This window comes from Ochotona curzoniae, unplaced genomic scaffold (genome assembly GCF_017591425.1).
Source record: "Ochotona curzoniae isolate NIBS_2020 unplaced genomic scaffold, NIBS_Ocur_1.0 contig_2210, whole genome shotgun sequence".
In the NCBI taxonomy this organism is placed as follows: Eukaryota; Metazoa; Chordata; class Mammalia; order Lagomorpha; family Ochotonidae; genus Ochotona; species Ochotona curzoniae.
Window position 1 is genome coordinate 52145409 of NW_024465369.1, and position 20498 is coordinate 52165906.

Consider the following 20498-nt stretch of genomic DNA (forward strand, 5'->3'; position numbering starts at 1 on the left):
GAGCTAGGCTGAGCTAACTCACTGTATCCACTAGTATAGATATGAGCCAGGGTAAGGGTAGGTTGGTCGGGCATTGCCACAGTATCATCTTGCCAGTGCTGGGATTGGGGGCAAGTCTTGTTGAGCTAGACTACAGAACCACCTGGAGAATACATGATCCAGGGTAATGAGTAGACTCAGTATGGAAACTGTGGGCACATCTGTGATAGGCTGCAGCTCCCACAGGTGAGCATGAGAACTAGGACTGGGGATAGGTCTGGCTAGACAGATGATGGCACCCACTGGCATGAATGAGGGCTGGAAGGTAGAGTTGGTTGGGTTGAGTTGGGCTTCAATGCCCAATAATGTATATGATAGCTAATTGGGATGTGGGACAATTCGGACCAGGCCACTGCCCATGCTGGCAAGCAGAACCAGGGCTAGGACCCAGTCCATCAGGGTTATTGGAGGTAAATTGGGCTGGGCTGCAACCCCCAATGATGTACATGAGCATCAAATCTGTTCTAGGCAGGGTTGAGCTGGGCCATGGCACCCATTAGTTTGCGTAAGAGATAGTAGCAAATGCAACTATCAGTGTCTGTGTAGGCTGATGTGGGTGACAGAATGAACAGGACCCCATGATGATGGGCACACACAAGAGTCAGGTCTAAGATCACCTCAAATGAGATTTCTTTGAGGGTTCCCCCCTACTGAACCACTGGACTTAGAACTACAACCATGGGTAGTGGCAGGACTTGTGATCTGACAGTGGAGTGCATGTGTCTGAACGGGACCTTCTCAGTTAACGAAGATGGTGCACTAGACAGCATACCAAGATGCACATGGAGAATTTGGCAGTCCATTGGAGCCTGCAGAGGACATCTGGTACTATAGCACAGGAAGGAGAGCAGAACAAATTGTTCAATTACCCCAGCGAAATTTGACAGCAAATTTCCGAGCGAATGGAGACTCTAAGGTGGTCTGTGTCGGCTAATGGACCTTGGAAGGATTACCTCATCCATGGATCTGTGACAGTGACAGCATGTCAGAACTATCAAAACCACTTGAGCAGAGCCCTCAGAACATGCTCCACATCGGGGATCCTGGGATGACACTGGGAGGATGTTCTACAACACGGGTATTGAGACGGTTAGGAGGCTGGGTGTGGCTTCTCCCCTTACCTCCCACCTTCCCACAAGATACAGAAAAAAAGAAAAGAAAAGAAAAGAAAATTTAGTGAAAATAATCTCATCTACCTCAAGTAAATTAAATAAGGTTTACAAACACTGAGCTATTAATAAAAACCCACTAAACTGTAATTTTGCTATTATAATTGTACAAATAGGTCACCAATTTCCACAGGCTGATCTTCTTTGTTTTGTCATGCCTTCTTAAGTTTATGAGTGTATATACTATTTATTTTATTTATTAGAGAGATACAGAGATAGATTTTGCATCTAGTAATTCAATCTCCAAATGCTAACAGCTAGGGTCTCAGCAGCTAGGGTCTCCCAAAGCCAGCAGCTAGAGATTCAATCCACATCTCATATGGGTGGCTAGGATCAAGACACTTCAGTCATCATCTGCTGCCTTTCTGGTTATACATATATTAGGAAGCTGATCCTGGAAGTGAAGGCAAAACCTGAACCCTGAACCCAGGCACCCAATTTGGATGGACACATTCCAAGCAATGTATACACTGCATGTATAGTATCTAATCCCATATGTGTGACCCTTAATATAATAATGGAAATCTCTAAAGCAAAATATTGTGTGAATTTTGCAGAAGTGAAAATGTTAGCATTACTTATAGACTTTTCAGATGCAAGAGTCATTGGTCCACAGAGCTGCTTCTTGCTCATGATAGGAGTCAATTTTGTTGGCAGAGAAGAGCACATGAGTAGCCCTGAGAAAAAACTCAAGAGAAATACTAACTTTTCCTCCAGGATAACCTATCATAGGCAACATGAAAACTACAGTTCTTAGAAATTGATGCATAAATATGTTAAATAATAAAATATGGTCTAAGTGCAACTTTCTGTACATGAGTCAAATTATGCACTATTTAGGACAATTTTCTCATCCATATTGAGTTTTTCCTCTGATTTACAGCAAAGACACCTCACACCACTAACTGAAGTGTGTTTTGTGCATGCAATTAACTGTCACATTCTAGAATTATCTGTTGCAGGCAAATAAATATGCTACTAGAAAGGCTTATGAGAAATATTTGCTGACTACATTTTGAGAAATGTTGATGCTCTGAGAAATTACTAGAGAGAGAGCTAAATGAAAGTTGTATATGATACACACTATGCTTTCCTCTTAGGGGTTCAGAACAAACCTGAAAGCACTTTAAAAAATTCATGGAAAATGAAATTAGAAGAGATGTTTAGGGGACAGATGTTCAGTCTAGTGGTTAAGATGCCCACATCAGAGCATCGGAACATAGGAGCATCCGGGTTTGATTCCTAGTTCTAGTTTCTGGCTTCAATTTCCTGCTAATGCAGACCTGGGGAAGCAGTGGTGATTCCTGAATTATTTGGGTTCCTGTCAGATCTACGGAAGAGATGTGGATTACGTTCCAAGCTTCAATTTTTAGACCCAGCCCTGTCTCAGCGACTGTAGACATTTAGGGAATGAAACAGTAGATGGAAGGTCTCTCTCCATTTCTCTCTCTCTTTCAGATAAAGAAAAAGAATTAAAGGCTTAGTGCACTTTTTTGTTTGTTTCGTGGTGCAGAAAATAAACCGAAATCCATGCATACTCATATAACAGTTGCAGAAGTCTTCTGACTTCTATGGCATTTTAAAACTGATTTTCCCAGAAAACCCTTATTATAACATATCACCTAAGGTCTGGGTAACAGAGCTCAAGACAACATGACTTGATGAATTTTTTTACCACTCTGCATCTGCAACAAGCGTCCAAGAGTTGGTCAGGATTAGAAAGACAGACTAAATTAACTATGAAACACAGCTCTGATGGGGGCCTACCTCTTATATTCTCTTGTATTTTTAGAAAAATTATGGATAAGCCTACATCATCACAAGTTTGCTTAGTACTGAGAAATCAGGAATAGAGAAGTGAATTCAAACACTGAAAAGCTTTAAGCTAAAAACAATTTTTAAAAAGTATTTATTTTTATTATTTATTTTTTATTGGAAAGGTGGATATACAGAGAGGAGAGACAGAGAGGAAGATCTTCCATCCAATGATTCACTCCCTAAGTGAGCACAATGGCCAATACTATGCCAATCCGAAGCCAGGAGCCTCTTCCGGGTCTCCCATGAGGGTGCAGGGTCCCAAAGCCTTGGGCCATCCTCCTCTGCCTTCCTGGGGCCACAGGCAGGGAGCTGGATGGGAAGCGGGGCTGCCGGGATAGAACCGGCGCCCATATGGGATCCTGGGCGTATAAGGTGAGGACCTTAACCACTGCGCCACCGCGCCGGGCCCAAGCTAAAAACAATTTTAAACAAATACTCTCTATCTAATGTGTGCACATCTGGCCCTTGGGACCATATTGCCCATATCCTGCCATCAGCAAATGATTTTCTCAGTGACTGGCTGGACACTAGCTAAGATGACACGTCTCAGTCTCCAGCTACCCAGCAACTCTTGTTTTTCATGATCTTTTTGGATATGTCAATATGTTAAGTCTCTCAGTGTTACAGCTTGGGAATCATTATAATTAATTAGCATCTGTTTGGTACTTCCCCAATACCAAGTCCTGAATAGTTTAATATCATATACACACATTATATTATACTCATTATCTCTTTCAATTTTCCTTACAGTTCTATAGGTATACATTTTAATTGTGAAGTACATGAAGCTCAAAGTTGGGGAGCTTACTGAAAGCCACATGCAAAAAAGCCAGCTTTATAACTCAGTTCTCAGACAGGATGACCATTACATTGCTGTCATCCCTCCTCACACCATCCCTCAAATGATCACACATCCCAACTTGATCACCTCTGAACAAGGGCAGCAAAAGCAAGCACATGGAATACTTTACGCAAGAAGTGACCTATGCAAAGTAGGCGACTAGCCTTTCTATGACATGATTTTCTAGTGTGTAAAACACAAATAACACTTGAGCTAATGCACACTGTGGTGTACAAACCAAGGAAAGTATAGGGAATGCACTTTTGGCCACCCAGGAGACATAGTGCCATTATAATCTTGCTGGGTTTTATTACCAAAGTAGCACTTTCATCCTCAATGCCTGTTGGGGTCAACGTACTCAAGGGTCTGGAAAAAAAGGGAACATTGCTACAAAACCTGTCATCATAAAAAATATCCTTGGGGGTAAGTAGATCAAGACTTTACAACAGACAGAATGTTTGTATATGCAGTAAGAAAGATCTTCAGATTTGAATTTATGTACTGTATGGTTATTTGCATTTTATTTTTCCACTGTATAGTTATTTACATTTATTTTTCCACGTTTCAAAATATAGCTTTACCTTTTCTGACAGCAAGCTGTACTTTAACTATAATTCCAGATACTGCATTAGTCTTCAGAGTCAGCATAACAAACTACCAGAAATTGAGAACCTAAACCACACAAACTTACTGTGTCAGTGTTCTTGGGCTAGAAGCCTGAAATCAAGCTGTTGGCAAGCCCATGCTTCATGTGAGGGCAGCAGATCCAAGTTGTCCCTTGCCTCCTTTTTTTTTTACATTCTTTATTATTATTATTATCATTTTTATGACATAGTTCCATAGGCTCCTGGCATTTCCCTTAACCCCTCCCCAATTCCCCCCACCACTGAGTTCCTCTATATCATTACTAAAGTATAGTTCTTCATACACAGTCATATGTCCATCACTGCAGGCATGGACAATGGCAGAAAGTCCAGCATCCTATTGTCAAGATATAGTAAACAGTTTCATTGGGAGTCCATCTTTGTCTGAAAGTAGAAATGCATACTGTATTGTATCCTCACATCTGGATATGTTAGTCTCCATTTCACAGTTACTGTATATCCCCTTAAGTGAAAAGTCACAATACAAAATCAACAATAGAAAGAAAAATATAAATTTACAATGCCATGCATTAAATAACATGTTGCTAGATATGACAGTCTCCATTACACAACTATTATACATGCCCTTAAATGAAAAGCCACAAAACAATATCAACTGGAATAAAAAAGAAATTAACAACACCATGAAGTTAAATGACATGCTACTGAATGATGTTTTTTTTTACTATGAGCATTTCTTTTTTTAATTTATTTATTTTTTAATAACATTTTATTATGTGACACAGTTTTATAGGTACTGGGATTCCCACCACCCCTCCTATAACCCTCCCCTCATGGTGGATTCCTCCACCTTATTGCGTGACTACAGTTCAAGTTCAGTTGAGATTCCTTCATTGCAAGCATATACCAAGCATAGAGACTAGCATCTTATTGTCCAGATGAGTTCAACAGCTTTTGGGGTAGACCTTCTCTGGTCTGAAGGTAGAGCCAACAGAGTAAAACCCCAATCGATCAAAAGCCCCAACATATCATTGGTAACAATATACAATGTTATGGTATTAATTGATGTAATATTGAGTAAACAATCTATTAAAAATAATGCAAGTTCTACTGAATGATTAATGTGTAGCTGAAGAAATGAAAATCAAGAAACTTCTTGAAGAAAATAATGCTACTGTATGATCAATGAGTCACTGAACAATTTAATCACAAGAAACTGTCATGAAGAGATGAAACTAACAAAAACAAAAACATTAAAATCCATGAGATACAGTTTCTGCTGATTTTTGTTGGTGAGATGTGTCTCTTCTTGACAATAAATAGATATATTTTGTTTTTAAATTCAGTTTACTAATCTATGACGTCTGATTGAGCTTAAGCCATTTACTCTCAGAGTTTAACATGGATGGATGGTACTTTGGTCCTGTCATTTTAGGAGTGGGTTGTTCATTGATTTTGTCTTCTGTTGTCATTTTACTGGGATGTTCTTCACATTTGCCTTTGGTTTTGTTTGGTGCTATTCCTCTTCTCTGTCAAGAGAACATCTTGAAGTATCATTTGTAGGGCAGGTTTGGAAGAGGCAAATTCTTTTAACTTTCCTTTATTGTGAAAGAATTTTATTTCACTTTCAAAGACAAAAGAAAGCTTTGCTGGATATGTTATGCTGGGCCAACAATTTTTTTCTTTTAGAATCTGGAATATATCACTCCATTCTCTTCTTGCCTGTAGAAGTTTCCTGTGAAAGATCTCCTGTGAGTTTAATTGTCATTCCTTTATATGCCAGTTGATTTTTTTTCAAGTGCACATTAAGGGTCTTTTCCTTATGTTAGACTGAGCTACTGTGCTACAGAGCTGAGGTTGCACTGTTGTCTGCACAAACTTTCTCCCACTTCCAAGTGCAGCAGGTCCCAGGATTAGAGAGACACCAGGTGTCCTATATAGCCAGGTTGTTGTTGGAGGAGATTTTGCTGGAACCTGTTGGAGGCTAGGTATGGGTGCCATACGAACCTGTTTTGACCCGTACAATGCCACAGTCAGTATTATTTTCCTGCAGGACCAGTGCAATCCGCTGAACTCAGTGAGTTCTGAGTTCAGCACATGCGCAGTTCACTGTTTTCCCCTGCAGTCCTAAACTTTTGCCACACTGTATAAAATGGCACCTGACGTGCCACTACTAGAGTTCTTGAACTGCTGGCCGTCAGGTCTGAGGGTTACCCAGACCTGTCTTGGGTGGAATCTGTAGAATGCCATGTTGCTGCAGTTCGCTGAGTCAAAAATGAGTTTACTCCCAGCTCAGCACATGCTCAGTCCTTTCCCTTGCCTTTGCCTCCTTATATGAAATGGTGTCCAATTCAGCTCTGGGTTGACTGACTGGGCTGTGAAATCCACCCTTTCTCGCACTGTCCGTCTGGGATCTGCTGCTCTATCTCTGTTCCTGGTCAAATCGAACAGACCTCAGGATGGACGGTTCTTTGTCTTGGTTCACCTCCCAAGCTTCCTGTAAAAGTCCCTTCCCACCTGGTTTTTGATGGAACTCCGGCTGCTGGTGTTCAGATTGCCATTCTCTGAATGCCACTGTGATATCAGTCACTGCAACACCACACCATGGTTTTCACTGCTTTCTCCAGTCTCCAGGTACCCCTCTGCTGTTGTTCTGTCCTCTCCTATTTCCTGGATGTGTCCTCTCTGCTTCATCCTGATAAAATGTTTCTCCATCCATTTAAACGTGTCTTTATCTTATTCCACCATCTTGATCCTCAATCTGCCGGAGTCCAGCTCCAGCCGAGTTCGGAGCTCGGGAAGGGTGCATGGAGTCGGCGATAAAGAAAGACACAGACACAGACACTTGTTGCGTTCTCACCACAGCTCCAGAAAAAGCTGTCCTTTTTATTTTCTCAAAACCCCTCACAAGTTTTTGCACAAGCAACTAATTATTCCACTTTTACTTCAAGACTAAGGGGGCATGCACAGACATTTGGTCACTCTGTCTGCACTTCAAGGCTAAGCAGGTGCCCCTAAAGATAATTCTGCAAAATACTGTATTCATATTCTTCAAAGCAAGCTATTTTTATTCTTCAATAGTAGCCATGGATCAACAGCCGGGACTCCAAGGTCAAGGCACATGTGATTACCTGCTAATCAGTAGTACTTTCCCACCACATTTCTACTTCTACATTTTACCCATTATTTAATGGGAAAATAAGTTACAAGGGAAAAAACCTAAAATCTAAAACAGAATCTTCAAATGTTAAATCTCCCTATAAATATAGACTCCTACAACCCCATAAACAATAAAGTAATATTTAAAAGCATTTTTCTTTAATAAAAGCATCCTTAATTCCTCTAGCTAAAAATCATAAAAGCAGCTAAAACAATTATATTTTCTGGGCTCCAAAAAAATTGCAAAGGCAGGCTAGCCTTTGAGATAACAATAACAATATTGCCATAGCAGTTTCAGCTCTCACTCCCATCACTTGCATTAGTATTTAAGACATATATATCAAGCCCCTTCCCAGAGGGTGTGCTGTATGTCTGGGCCCGATTTCAGGGCAATGAGTAGGTACACAATAAGGTGTCCAGAAATGGCATTGGCTTAATTGTGCTCCTGTGTGTAAATTGTCAAAGGCCCACTCACCAAGACATTATCAGTGACATTAACTCTCAAGCTCACATCAGTAGCAAACAATGCCCCAATAGATTACAGAATTCTTAGTGGGGTGCTTGAGTGTCCATGCAGCCAGGGAGTGAAACAGCGTCAGGGTGGTCAGAAAGAAATCCGCCCGGCCCTGCCAAACAGCTGGGAGCTCCCCTGGGCCTTGTCGAGCAGGGCAGCTGTTCTCTTCACACCTTCATGCCATCCACACCTACTGCACAGACTCCAGCATCAATCCCCTTGCCTTCTCTTAACCTCAGGTCGTTACCAGCTATTTCATGTTCCTTGGCTCTGGCCTCCTCACTACAACCTCTGCCTTTGGGCATCACATGACCTGCTCTGTGTTCTTCACATCTTTTCCTCTTAAGGACAACAGTCGACAGATGGTCTACTAACCCAGCATGACCTTGTTTTTATTAATGATATCTACTGGATCTCTACTTCCAAAGGTCATACTCTGAGGTCCAAGTAGACATGAATTCTGGAAGGGAGACTAATCAGATTACTACATACCTGCTACATAAATATATGCAAATATTTTTTCATTTACATATTGCCTTTCTATAAAATAGATATTAATATTAATAATAGAATAAGGTAAAATTCAATAATTTTGTTCCCCATATCTCCACCTAAACACACATTGTTCCCCACAATGAAGCTTCATCCATTCTACATAGGGCACTACATGTACTTTCTTTCAGCCAATTCATATGGGTATGCAAGAGGAAGCCTGATTTCCCCACTAGGTTATATGGTCTCTAAAGACCTCTTCAGATTTTATTTTAATTTTCATAAACACTGAATAAAATGCTAGGTACGAAAGTTTAAGGAAAAAGAAATTCAGTAATAAATGCCTAAGTCTTGGTCTTAAAAGACTTGTCAATGATTTGTCAGTAGTGCAATACAATCACATTCTGTTCTCTGAAACAACAAAATAATAGTTTATAAATCTCAGAAACAGGAGAGGGTAATGGAAACACATGAGTCATTCCCCCTAACAAAATGTAAAATAAAAAATGTCAAATTTTGAAATATTGCTGGCAAACATTGAAGAAATATAAAAGCAACAGTTAGTAAATAATGGCAAAATTGAACACATGGAAATATCACTCTTTTAATACAAAATTCCTGTGTATTTAGAAGATGATTCCAGATGATATTATAGACAGTAACGGTAAAATAGAACAGAATTTGTTTTTTCTCTTATTACATGTTATATTATAAAGTAGATAAAAGGAAATTAACATGTTATTCCTTTGGTTTCAGAAAAAAATATTTCCTCTTCCTGTGCCTAAATGTGGACTGTTGTAGTTTTAGCAGATCAATGGTATATTTCTTTTCTAAGACCCAGTTCAGACCATCCAAAGACAGATAGGGAAGCTGAAAAGATAGATGATATATCCAATATCTTGGCCAGAAACACCAATTAACACTACAGATCTCAGATTATGAAAGCTAGATCTAAATTCAGGCTCATAATGATCTGTAGACCCAATAGTATCATAACATCTCACAGAGGCAGAAAAATGATTCTGAAAAATACTGTTTTTAAAAATGTTTACTAATAAAAGGGAAAAGGTCAATTTTTAAAAATAAATAGTGCTAGGAAAACAAAATTAATATGCAACAGGAAGAAGCTGAACCCTTTCTCAATCCACATGGACAACTATAAAAATAAAAAATCTTTAACTAGATGACTTCTCAACAACATTCACTGAGTATAGTTCTGGAGGTTAGAAAGCCCAAGATGAATGACCCACAAGCCTAGGTGTATAGCTACAGCTTGCTTTTTCATACACAGCACTTCTCACTATGTCCCCAAGAAGGCCAGACAGCTCTTTGTAATCACTTTAAGAAGGGTACTAGTCCTTTTCATAAGGGCTCTGCCCTTACAATCTAATCACTCCCCAACAGCCCTACCAGCTAATGCCACCAGTTTGGACAGTGAGATTTCAACACAAAAATTCACTCAGGGTTGAAGTATATGAATGTACAGATTTTAAGAGAAAATAGGTTGGCAAACCAGTGGATTCTTCAAAGACCTCATAGTGCTTAGAGTGGCAAGATTGGCAGCGATGCATAACTGTTGAAATATCAAAACCACTTGAGCAAGAACCTCGGAGTATACCCTACATCCAGGACCTGGGGAGGGTGGGAAATTGGGTGGGTGGGCCTTCTCCCTTAATACCCCCCTTTAAACATGAAGGAAACAATATGGAAAAAATAATAGTCTTACCCACTTTCCTGTAGCCCTTGAACCTTTTTACCCTAATTAACTATGTAAAGATTGTCAAAATATAATTTAAAAAAAACAAACAAAAAAGAGAAAATAGGCACAGAACATTTATTTGATGAGGGACTTATATCCAGACTACAACTCAGCAGCAGGCAACAAAAATGTTGCTTACAACATGGGAAAGGAATGTAGGCATAATCTCAATTATCAATCAACACATGAAAAGATGCTCAGTATCACCATCATTACATAGATTCAAATTGAATCGGCTCACAATGAAATATCACTTCCATCATTAGGATGACTATAAATTTTTAAAAATAAGAAATAAGTGTTGGTGAGGACACAGAGAAACCATGTTTCACGAGCTGGTAGAGGACAGCAAAACAGTATCAGCTATGACAGGTTTAAAAATAAACATAGGATTATTTTCCAATAAAACCTCACCCATTATTCAACCTCTAAGTTCTTTATGAACTTCCATGAAACCATTGTGAAGCTACTCTTGTGTTCCAATTCACAGTGGCTTCTTTCTCTCTTAAACAAGTTTTCTACATAAATATAATGCCACTCTATGTAAGAATCTTCTGATCCCTTGTATCTCAAGAATGTTTTCAAGGGAAGTAAAAGTTACTGCTTTTCTGCAAATACAAGAGCTCAGTAACTCTAAGGATGGACAGGTAGATGAGTGGATAGATCGACTGACCAACAGGGAAGTATGGCTTCCAAACTAGCGTACACAAATAATGCAATAATTATCACTTTGGCTAAAATTATTAAACTTAAAATGCAAATTACATACAACCCTCAATAGTTCCAGGTTTCTCTCAGTATATACACTTAAGTCATACTGCTGTGTGCTCATACCATTCAGCTCCATTTTTAAAAATGCACATATTTTTGGATGCTAATATTTTTCTTTCAGAGATTTAATGAAGAAGAGTAAGCACCATCACCAAATAATATTCAGTAATTAATTGTTAATTTTAAAATAGCATTTCTAAATCACAACACATTGCTATTACAAGGTGGCTAGGGTAAAGCAAGACTATAAATAATCTCACTCTAGTAGCAGACTATAATTTCCAGAGATCAATAATTCTTATTCATCATTTTCTACAGCAGGGATACTACAGAAAAAAAACTCTGGAATGCACTGTTTTGGGTATCTCACAGAAGTGACAATTAAGTACCAATTACACCTGACTGTGAATGGAATTCCTTCTAAATATGAAGTATGGTGCTATGCATTTTACATTCATTGTTCATGTCTTTCCGCTCACAGGAGTCGTGGTGCTCATTTAGCAGAAACTGAAACTACACAAACTCAAGCAGCAATTAGTTGATACAGACAGAATTTGAACTTGAGCCTATGTGAATGTCAACGCTTTTGCTGCATGGAGTCTCCTAACTAGGGCTGACAGATGCTTGGACGTATAGGCCCAACAATTTTCAAGAGATTACTTCAAGTTAAACGCAAATATTCACACACCATTGAACAAATGGATGTTTCAACAGCCTTTCACTCTTAGGATGTTTGCTGCCAAGCTCAATGCTCAGTACAAAAAAAGAATCTGGATTTACAGTCTTAACATGCCAGGTGCTCAGCAATTATATCACATGTAATTGCATTTTAAGAATAATAAACAGATACTAAAATGATAAAATATACTGGAATATAGCAGCATGGAGATTTGTCATAGCAAATTAAACAGTGGAGGCAGTATTGTGACATAGCGGATTAAGCCACTAGTTGTGATGCTGATATCCCATATGAATACAGTTAAAGACCTGGACGATCCATTTTGAATCCAGCAAGCTGCTAATGCACCTGGGAAAACATCAGAAAATAGCACAATCCTTTGTGTCCCTGCACCCACTGGAATACCTGGATGGAGTTCTTTGCTACTGACTTTGGCTCAGCGCTGGGCATTATGGTCATTTGGGGAGTGAACCAGTCAAGGAGAGATATCCGCACACCTGACCCCGTCTTCCAAATGAATACATAATATTATTAATTTTTTAATTAATAGGCTTCTTCCTCTGTTCAGTGTTACAATGTCCTCATAGATACAAGAACCAAACTTCTATTTCCAACAATTTTTCTAATCACACAGAAAACAGAATTCAGTATGTTTGTAGCCTTCACGATGAGATTCTTGAGGCCCTTCCAAAAGAAATGGCCTAATTATAACTGCCAACATTACAGAGAAATTGCATCACTGCTGTTACATACATCAGCAAGGAAATGGGACAGACAGAGGAAGGGTTTTCGTGTTGGGGGAAGGAGAGTAGGGTACATGACTAATGCCTGCATAGCTCTGGAAAAGATACTGCACTTTTGCTCTTGGGTGAAAAGATAAGCTTGTATATTGTATTACAATCACGGCTTTGGCTGAAACAGGATAGCCTAGAAATAGTTCAGAGGCACGGGATACTTGAAACTTGAAAATGTACTTTCAAAGAGGTTATTTTTATAACCAAAATATGCACAGGAAATTTTGCTATTCTACTCCTACTCCACAGCCTAAAGACCATCTTGGATTGAATCCCAGTCACACTCCACTTAGTTAAAAATTTCTCTCTCTCTTTGTCTCTCTCTCTGTAAATATCATTAGGTTCCAAACAGCATCTTGCTAAAAAGATACCCCTCATTCTGCACCACTCCTCTATTTTTAAGGGCAACTCCTTTGATCACTTCTGAGGCACTAACCTGCATTCTTAGGAAATGAAAAAGCACAAATTTAAACAAAAAGTCACCCTCTTCAAATGTCTACTCAAAATGCAAAGTTCTAATATTCAAAAGATTTCAAGTTATACAACTTTTATCTAGGATATACACCCTAATTATTCAACAAACAATTCTTCTTAGGACTAGCATCATTGCATAGTAGGTTACGCCTTCACTTGCAGTGCCAGATTCCTATATGGGCACCAGCTCAGGTCTCTCTCATCAGCTCCACCTGTGATCCATCTCCTGCTAATGTGCCTGGGAAAGCAGCAGAAGATGGCCTAAGTGCTAGATCCCCTGCACCAATGTGAGAGACCCTGAAGGAACACCAGCAGATGGAAGGGAAGATATTCACAGAGAGAGAGAGAGAGAGAGAGAGAGAGAGAGAGAGAAGGAGAGAGAGAGAGAGAGAGAGAGAAAGCGTATGTGTGTAAATGTTTTCAAATAAAAATAATCTAAAAAACAATTTCTATCATTAGGAATTTGTCTAGTTTATTTAATTTTATGCTTAAGAAATAGTTTTCAGGAAAAAAACATACATTTCCAGAGGACTATTCATAGTATTTCACAAACTAAATGTCTTTTTGCCTTAGAAGTCAATATTTAGAAGTGCTGGCATGTAGGAATGCTCACAGCAGCATGACCAGAGCCCCTAGGTTATAGGCAGGGGATATATTCCAAGACCTCTGATGAATATCTGAAACTATGTACAGTATATACACCAACAAATATGAAGATTCTCCCCTCCCCAAATATACATGCCCATGATAAAATGTGATGGGGTTCAGAGAAACAGTAACAAGAACAACAAAAATATAAACATTAGAGCAACATACTATAGCCAAACTGTTAGCATCACTACTCCTGCCCTTAGGGGTAGTTATTTAGTAAAGCAAAGGGAACAGCAAAGCTTTATAGGATCTGAAACTCAACCATCAGGGAGCTCCAGGAATCCTGACTCTTGTAAAGACTCAATGCTTAGCTCCTTCCAGGATCCTTCTGAGTTAAAACTTGTTATTCTTAGCTAAGAAACTTTGTCACTGTCATACAGCAAGGGAATCCAAGAAAGAGACTTTCAGTCATAAATATTGTACATGGTGTGCCTCAACTCCATAGAGTGGGTTGGCTACTTTTCTAAATTTATTCAGTCTTCTAGAGAGATATTGTGCTCCTGAATGGTTCTCTTACTTGCTGAACAGCTTTTTATTTTTTAAAAAGTGAATAATATGGCACATTGAATGAAACATTTTTCATATCTAATACAAACGACAACAAACAATTTTCAGCATTATTCCAGGACACCCCCTTCACCTACCACTACCACCCAAAAATAAACCATACAAAACTACATGAAATTTTTGTAGCCCATAATTTAACTTGGGAAATCAAGTACATCATTATAAATAAAACTTCAATATTTGTAAACCAAATAAAGAATTAGTTAACAAATGCACCTCTTTGCTTTGGTGCTTTTATTCTCCTGTGATCATGAAAGACCAATATTATCTGTGCTGGAGAGGGCAGAACCATAGGCACAGAAGGAGCTAGTAAGGCTACCAAATGACACTCAACTAAGTATTCAATACTTTCAAGTTGATGTAATGTGCGAGCATTTAAACAGATGTGTTAAGAAACACAATAATACTACTAAAGCAACAGATGTTAAGTGTTTCTGGGTTTCACATATACTGGGGCATACATTGTGACTAGTAAAAAGATTGTGAAGTAGTCAGTCCTTAAAATTCATTGCCAAGGGCAAACACTTGGTACAAAATTCAACACCACTTGAGATGCCCATTTGGAAATACCAGAGTTTGAGTCCTGGCTGCACTACCAGTTCTAGTTTTCTACTAATGTGCACCCGGGAAGGCAATAGGTGATGACTCAAATACTTGGCTTCCTGCCAACAGAATGTGAAATTCAGGCTGTTATCAACTTCTGACTTCAGCCTGGCCCAGCCTGTTGTGGCCATTGGGGCAATGATTCAGTGGGCAAGAACTCTTTTTATCTCTCTACCTTTCATATAAATACAAGCACTTTTTTAAAAAATGTCCTCTGCCTTAAGATGAATGTTTGATTCAGTGGTTAAGATACCTGTTAATTCATCCACATCCCACAATAGTGTGCCAGCACTGGTTCCTGGCTCTGGCTCCTCACTCCAACTTCAAGATAATGCAGTCTCTGTGAGGCAGCAGATGATGGCTTAAGTAACTGGATGCCTGCCAGCCACATGGAAGACATGGATTGAGTTCACTGCAATTGGCTTTAAATGGGTCCAACCCCAGCCACTATGGATATTTAGACAGCAAACCAGCACACAGAAGTGTTCTCTCATTCTCTCTCTTGTGTTTGTGTGCTGTTTGTGTGTGTATTGGTGTCTGGCTCTCAAATATATAAATTTTAAAAATTGTTTGAAATACATTCAGCAAGTTCAATCTTTATCTCTTTGAGGTGCCATAATTTGTAAAAAAAAAAAAAAAAAAAAGAGAGAGAAAAAAAAGTCTTTTTCTAAAGACATTTATATGATGTAGCTCATTTCTGTAAAATGTGACTTGATTACAAAGTACTCAGTAACTTACATGATTTATTTTAAGAGACTGAGTCACTTCCTTAAAATTTTATAGCTATCTCTTGTCAGTGAGAAATTCTAAAGCTTAAAACCTCCCAAGGGAATGAACCAAAACATTCTGGAAAATTCATTCTCTGCAGAGGAGATAAAACAATCATGGCTCTAAGAACAGTCAGTCAGAGGAAGTACATGGGGAAGAATATTTTGATTAAATGAATAGGGCCTCTGATATTTTGAAGGAAATTTTAAATAAATAAATCTGCCTACCAGTTAAATGGAAGCCTGACACTATTTCAAGTTTTTACTTGGGTTACATAGCAAATAAGTTGTCCTACTTTAGCAACACATTGGCAGTCCTTTCTATAGCATGCAGAATTTGTTTTGAAATTATGTCACAGAGATGTAGTCTAGGCCTCATAGTAATGTAAAATCAACAATTTCCTAAAAATATGGTGGAGTACCTCTGACTGTGGTCAACTGACCATATCAGACTTAATAAGATGTAATTAAGTTCCAGAGAGAAGTTTTCTGTATGTCCACATAATAAAGGCTTTTTGTACAATTGGAGGGTCTGCAGCAATTTGTAGTATCTACCTGGGATGCACCTGACACCTTTTATCATGTGGAGAGGTGATTAGAAACATGATACAGAACCTGAGGGCTGAGAATAAGTCCCATCTTAAGAATCATAATTCCGCCCAAGAATCTCCCCATGAATATTTATTTACTTGTCCAAAGGCACAGAGCATTAGTCATGCTTCTTTTTAGCCTTGTCTACGGGCATTATGTAAGAATAGATTCTTCAAAATATCTTCCTAGAGCTTTCAGAATATGAAAATCATTTTCTCCTTTCACAAAATTCAATAAGCCTGTCATGATCAATCAGAAACAAAGAATGTTTTAATGCCTTCGTCTAGTCAAAGAACCACAACATGAAAACCATTAACACTTCATTACTATTGGAAAAATCTCAAAGTTCATTCACCTCTAAAAGATTATTCAACTTGTCGTTTTGCACAGTATCTTCCATCCTAGGGTGTATTTCTGCTTTCAAACAACTCCCGATTAATGCTCACATGTCCAGTTGCCGTCATTGCAGAAATACATCCAGCTTATACCTTCTAACCCACTTTCCATCAATCACCAGACATCAACAATTTTCTTCTGACTCTGCAAGATTCCTTGATCCAATCATATAATTCATCCTCTTGGAAAAACACCAACCTCTGTCTTCCTTTTCCCTTTCCACTGCACTTCAATGGCAAATCTCAACAGTGAATTCCCCAATGACTACTGAGGTCATATATGCAGCCGAGCTAGTAGAAAAATAAAATTAACCTAAACATGAAGGTGCTCACTGATCTTGCTTTAGACTCATGACAACAAATATTGCATGGAGCTCAATTCTGTTTCACTGTTCCAATGTACATACTCTCTCACTTTCCTCCCTAGGTGGCAAACCCATACATGTAACACTGTTTTTCTCACCAATCTCACCAGCTTAAAATGCACAAAAAGTAAGCAAACACTGCTTTTTCTTTCACTGCCATTTCTATCACTCACTTGCCTCCAGGTTCTTCTTTTCTATAGTCCCCATTCCTATTCTGCATAAAATGCTTTAGCTGCTCCTAAAGTTCAAATTGTTATGCTGTGCCCTAAAATCCCACTTGCCCACACTTTCTCATGGATTTATCTTCTACATATATCCTTCTCCTTTATTACAAGTGCCTCGTGGACAGTGTTTCAGGGACTACATCCATTCATTTGCAAACATACAGATGCCTTCACCTTACTCCAAACACCCCCGGAGGCAATAACCCATCTCTCTCTTTTTTTAAAGATTTATTTTTATTATATTTTTATTTTTATTGGAAAGGCAGATATACAGAGAGGAGAGACAGAGAGGAAGATCTTCCGTCCCATGATTCACTCCCTAAGTGAGCGCAACGGGCCGATGCTATGCTGATCCAAAGCCAGGAGCCTCTTCCAGGTCTCCCACGCGGGTGCATGGTCCCAAAGCCTTGGGCCGTCCTCCACTGCTTTCCCAGGCCACAAGCAGGGAGCTGGATGGGAAGCGCGGCAGCCGGGATAGAACCGGCGCCCATATGGGATCCCAGGTGTGCAAGGCGAGGACCTTAACCACTGTGCCACCGCGCCGGGCCCAATAACCCATTTCTTTATCTACCGTTTTAATTACCTTTCCATTACAGTAACAAAATATATGAGGCAAATAACGAATGAAGGAAAGAGGCTTATTTAGCTTACAGTTTTGACAGTTCATCTCTGTATTTCCAATGCCTAGCACACTGTCTGGCACATTAGAGGTATTTAAATTATTATTGAACTTAACTGAAGCTCACATTGGAGCCAAGTCTTCTCAATGGAAAACAGATGGGTTATCCCATATAAATGCCGAAGACTTCACTCTGAATATATAAATCCCTTAAAGGTTTTTTTTTGTTAAAGCCATGAGTTTCACTTCATGTAGCACCTTCTGAATCCCTTACATGGTAAATGATGTGCCGGAAGATACACGAGGTTAAAAGAGCCATGATACAGTGCTCCAAATCAGTGCACCAAATTACTTCCCACTTCTTGAGTGATCACAAGAACAGGTACAAAAATCTAAACTACATACAATCTGAACTCACAGGTTTCTGACATCTGCTGCATTTTTGCCACAATCTAAATGTGATAGAAAACAATCACAGTGGTGTAACTGAAAGAACACTAAATGGTGAAGAATCACAAAGTATGATTCCATGGATAACTCCCAACAGCTGCACGATTATGTTCAGATATCCTCAGTTTCAGCGTCTGCAATCTAAAAGTGATGAACATCTCTAGGGTCTTTACAAGCTCTAAAATCATTTCTTGTCTAATAGCCATGAGTTTTAATGCATTGTCCCCAGTATCCTGTCCTCTCTAGTTACTAATCCAAAGCAGACAAGTGAAGGAGTGTCACCATTGGGTTTGGACATAGCATTATAAGTCATATATAAATTAATTAATGAATGAGAAATGTTCTATGGCCCTATACCGAACTTTCTCACAAGATGCAAAATAGAAGCAGTCATTATAAATAAAGTCCTATAACACAACATTTTCAAAATACTTGAGAATCAAAGGAAGCATCTTCCATTCCCAGCCTCAACATACAGTATATTATTCAAAAAGACTTCAGAGTCTTATAAGGAGACTAGAATCCAGGAAATGTTAGATACACTGAACTGAACAAACCAATGAAATAGGCTCTGCTCTTAGCAGCACAACTCTATCTCCCATCATTACAAGAGGTCTACCAATCTCACAAGGCATTGGTTACCGATATACCTTTTGCTACCAACAATGCCAAGAAGAGCAGGCAGGAGAAATTACTTAGTAGTGGGTTCTACAGTTAAATGTCTCAGGAATCTAGCAAGCGAGTTGTTGGATTGTTGGTGGCTTGAAATTGGCCACAATGGAAAAAATTTAAACAAGGGCAATCTACCAGTACATAAATCAAGGCTTTCATTTGTTTGTTCTAAAGGAAATGCCCAGGGCTGGTGGCATTGCTAAAAAGCTAATATAACACCTTCAAGTTTCGACATCACACTTGTACATGAGTTCATGTCCCATCTGCTCCACTTCCTTTTCAATTTCCTGTATACAGCCTGGGAAAGCAGCAGAGAATGGCCCAAGACTTAGGGATGCTGCAGTCACATGAGAGACCCAGAAGATGCTCCAGGTTCTGGCTTTGCATTGGCTCAGCTTCAGCCATTATGGCCATTTGAGTAATGAATCAGCAGAAGGAAGATCCTTCTCTGTCTCTTCTTCTATCTTTAATTCTGATTTTCAGGTAAAGACAAATAAACCCTTCTTGAAAAAAATAAAATGGCAGTTTGTCAACATTCTACTAATCATACATAGTGTCTAACTTGAATGACTCTAGGAAAAACAGTGTAACAACAATAACAAAAAGATGTATCAATTAGGAAATCTGAGTTTTGGCCTTAATATACCTACTAAATTGCTTTGAAAAACAGAAAGTTTCTTTGAACCTCTGTTCTTTGTTTACAAAAATGTAACAGCTGTTGAACACATTAAGTTCAAAGATCCCTTTAGGACACAAAACTTAAAGTTTTATGGTTCTCTTCAGGCCAAAAACTTATACTCCTAGTTTCTCTTACAGAAAATCTTCCATGAAATGAAAACTGTATGGTACCAAGACACTCACAATCTCCCTCCCACCCATTTGCAATAGCACAGTCCAGTTCTGTTTGCCTGATATATTTGGCCAACTAATCATGCTTAAATCTGGTCACAGAAAGTTCTTAGTATCTCTTAAGTGGGTGGTTGCATCAAAAAACATTTCTCAAGTAGCTAACTGACCTAAGCGTTTCATTTAGACATATGCTATAAGTAAGAACATTCCTGGTTATATGTGCCAATTAAGTCCTGCTCCTAAATTCTGCTGCAGTGGTGAGGTTCCTTAAGAAGTCCTAACATCAGAGTACAGTCTTGGTCCTGAGCCACACTCTGAGTCCCCTATATAGTTAGTCCCTCGAAGCAGGAGACTATGCATTACTCACATACCAGGCACAAGAGTCAGGAAAGATTTGCTAAATCAGTTCCTTAGTTTGGCAGAGTTCGGGCATCATCACCCGGAGACTGGTAAAGGGACTCAAATAACATTTAGTTAAATGTTTCTCCCAGAGCAGTAAAGGACTCCTCAAAATAGCTGCTCCTGACAAGCCAGCACAGATTAATTCCACAATGTAGGATGCCAATGTCCTCATGAAAGGTTTGATCATGAAAAAATAGAAATTGTGTCCCAGCTCTTTCAAGTATTCTTA

General features: G+C 39.0%; 1 protein-coding gene across 1 annotated transcript in view; it reads right to left on the reverse strand.

Annotated features, from left to right (window-relative positions):
- The window catches only part of HECW2 (HECT, C2 and WW domain containing E3 ubiquitin protein ligase 2), a 222534-nt gene that overhangs the window by 175219 nt on the left and 26817 nt on the right, over positions 1–20498 (reverse strand). The window lies entirely within an intron of this gene.